Below are 3,825 nucleotides of genomic sequence, written 5' to 3'. Positions count from 1 at the left end.
GAATAGACATTTTCCTGAAAATATATGCCTGGCTGATGGGCACAAGAAAAAGAGCTCAGAAAAAAAAAAAAAAGAAAAAGAAAAAGAAAAAGTGCTCCATATCATTGTAGAGGAGAACTGCAAATCCAAACCACAATGAGTTATCCTGCCATTCCTACTGGAATAGCTATCCTCAAAAAGACAAGAAATTAAAAAAAAAAAAAAGACAAGAGATAACAAGTGCTGGTGAGGATGTGGAGAAGAGAAATCCATCCATAGACTATCGATTATTATCCTTCAGTATCTTCCAAAAGCTTTATATTTGGGATTTCACATCTAGGTGAATTGTAATCTACCTAAAATTGACTTATTTGGTGGAGGAAGTGGTTTCCTTGTTTTCCACATAGAAAACCCATTGTTGGGACGCCTGGGGAGCTCAGTGGTTGGGCGTCTGCCTTTGGGCCAGGGCGTGATCCTGAGTCACGGGATCGAGTCCCACATCAGGCTCCCTGCATGGAGTCTGCTTCTCCTTCTCCCTCTGGCTGTGTCTCTGCCTCTCTCTCTGTGTCTCTCGCTAATAAATAAAATCTTAAAGAAAAAAGAAAACCCATTGTTCTGGCAAAATTTATGAAATAACTCATCCTGTTCAAATGACCTTCTCTGACCAAGTCATGTTCATATGTAATTCTGTTTGTTTCTAGGTTCTTCTGTTCCTTTGGTCTATTTTCTCTTCCTCTGTTACTACATTATTAATTATTATTATTATTATTATTATTTTAATTATTATTATTATTATTTTTTAAATTATTTTTGTTTTTTAAAGATTTTATTTATTCATTAGAGACACAGAGAGAGAGGCAGAGACATAGGCAGAGAGAGAAGGAGGCTCCCTGCAGGGGCCCGATGTGGGACTTGATCCCAGGACTCCAGGGTCATGACCTGAGCCGAAGGCAGATGCTCAATCACTGAGCTACCCAGGTGCCCTAGGCAAACATTTTTAATTTGGGCAAAACCACTTGAAGAGATTATGAAGTAAATGGGAATTCTTATCTACTGCTGGTGGGATTGCAAACTAGGAGAATCATGTTGGAAACCAATATGGTACCTGGTACACATCCAGGGAACCCTTTGAGCAACTGTATTTCCAGAATCCACCCTGGAAACCATGGCTGTGTGTGCATTGGGCAGGGGCAGGAGCTTTCATGGTGGCAGTGTTGGTAAATAAGTATCTACCACCAGTAGCATGGATAAAGTATGTATTTATTTGATTATTTTTTTCAAATTTTTATTTATTTTTTACTTTCTTTTAAAGATTTTACTTTTAAGTAATCTCTTAAACCCTGTTTGGGGAGGTTAAGGGCCAAAGGCAGCCACTTAACTGACTGAACCACCCAGGCGCCTGATACAATTGACCATCATCACTATGGTGTGCCTTTCATCCTCCAAGACTTACTTGATTACAGGAAGCCTGGATCTCCCACTCCCCTTCACCCATCCTCTCCTCCCTCTCCCTTCTGGCAACCATCCTTTGTTCTCTGTATTTATGGGTCTGATTTGCTTTCCATTTATTTAATGTTTTCATAATGTATGTTAATGTTGAGGGACCACCTGTCAGGATAATTTCTCATAGAGAAATATCAGTGATACAACACTTGGAATATTTAGGAATTCATTTAATTTTTTTGTCCTTAAAAAATTATTGCATCTATCACATAGTATGTACGTGCTATGGACTTAATCTTTGTCTCCTCAAAATTCCCATGCTGGAAACTAATCTCTAATGTGATATTTGGAGGTAGGGCTTTGGGGAGGTGCTTAGGTCATGAGGGTGGAGCCCTCAAGAATGGGATCAGTACCCTGATAAAAAACCCCAGAGGAGAAAAAAAAAACAAAACCCAGAGGGAGATTCCTTGGGTGGCTCAGCGGTTTAGCGTCTGCCTTCGGCCCAGGGCGCTATCCTGGAGACTCAGGTCGAGTCCTGGGTGACTCAACGGTTTAGCCCGCCTTCAGCCCAGGGCGTGATCCTGGAGACCTGGGATCATCTCCAGGATTGAGTCCCACGTCGGGCTCCCTCCATGGAGCCTGCTTCTCCCTCTGCCTGTGTCTCTGCCTCTCTCTCTATGTCTATCATGAATAAATAAATAAAATCATCTTAAAAAAAAAAACACCAGAGTTCCCTCACTCCTTCTGCTCTGTGAGGACTCGAGATGTCCATCTGTGAACCAAGAAGCCAGTGGCCTTGACCTTGGATTCTCCAGCCTCTAGAGCTGTGAGAAATACTTGTAAAAAGTATAAACTAGTATAGCATAAACTAGTCTATGATATTGTTATAATGGCCCAAACTCAAGACCATATGCAGATGATCCCATTCTTCTTACACTTTTTTTTTTTTTTTTTTAAGATTTTACTTATGAGAGACATAGAGAGAAAGAGGCAGAGACACAGGCAGAGGGAGAAGCAGGCTCCATGGAGGGAGCCCAACGTGGGACTCAATCCTGGAGATGATCCCAGGTCTCCAGGATCACGCCCTGGGCTGAAGGCAGCACTAAACCGTTGAGTCACCCGGCTGCCCAATCCCATTCTTTAACAATTTCTAACCTATAATTCTATACGATCAATGCAAGAGATGTCTGGAATTACATTCACCATGTTGATGCTTGTTTCTTGGTGGTTGGATTTGGGAAGCGTTGATGTTTCTTTCCAAAGTGTTTGGGTCTTTTTTTTTAATTAAAAAAAATATTTTATCCATTTATTCATGAGAGAGAGAGAGAGAGAGAGAGAGAGAGAGAGAGAGAGAAGCAGGCTCCCATGCAGGGAGCCCGATGTGGGACTCAGTCCCGGGTCTCTAGGATCAGGCCCTGGGCTGAAGGCGGCACCAAACCACTGAGTCACCAGGGCTGCCCTGCTTAGGTCTTTTATATTGAACATATATCCTTCTTATCAAAACAAATAGTTTCTTCTTATTTAAGATTTTTATCTATTCATGTGAGAGTGAGAGAGATTGAGAGAGCGGCAGAGACACAGGCAGAGGGACAAGCAGGCTCCATGCAGGGAGTCCAATATGGGACTTGATCCTGGGACCCTGGGGTCACGCCCTGAGCCGAAGGCAGATGCTCAACTGCTGAGCCACCCAGGCAATCCAAGTCATTTTTTCAAAATAATTTAAGGTGAGTGTTAAATACAGCAAAATGGAATCTATAACCCCCATGATATTAATAGTAACTTCCTATTCTTTGAAATGTTTAAATTTAAAAAATTAGAAACATCCAAAGTAAAGCAAAAAGAACCTGCAGAGAATGGAGAAAGTGGATACCCACATTAAGAAACTAAAGAAAGACAATATGGAATGGCCCCAAACCACAAATTATCCCCAAATCCTTTAACGTCTGCTTTCAAACACACTACTAAGGGCATCCGGAACCTTCTCATGGTTGGTTTGAGGCCAAAACAGAAACTGGTTAGAGGGGACTTGAGAAGCATGTAGAAAAAATACCAAAAGAAAATGTGCCTCCTGGTGGTGGTGTGAAGGACGGTCACGTTCCCGCTTCTGTAGGACACGGATCCTTCCAAACTTTTCCAGATCACGTATTATGAAAATAGAAGTTTAAAAAGCTGTTGTGTTCCACGTTGCTTTAATGAAAGGCAGGGGCCATTCGGGTTTGACCACAAAACTAGTGAAAAGCCACATGTGGCATCTGGTAGGTACTTGTTCAGAGAAAAGCTGTGCGGTCTGCTCTGGGTTGCCAGCCTCTGGCAGGGGTCAGCGGAGGCACCATGGGAGCAGCACCCAGGGAGGTGGCGGGCCACATCTGCCTGCCTCTCAAAGAAGCAGTAATGTAACACGCG

This window comes from Vulpes lagopus, chromosome 10, assembly GCF_018345385.1.
Source record: "Vulpes lagopus strain Blue_001 chromosome 10, ASM1834538v1, whole genome shotgun sequence".
In the NCBI taxonomy this organism is placed as follows: domain Eukaryota; kingdom Metazoa; phylum Chordata; class Mammalia; order Carnivora; family Canidae; genus Vulpes; species Vulpes lagopus.
The sequence above is the reverse complement of the archived record's forward strand: the minus strand, read 5'-3'. Positions refer to the sequence as shown.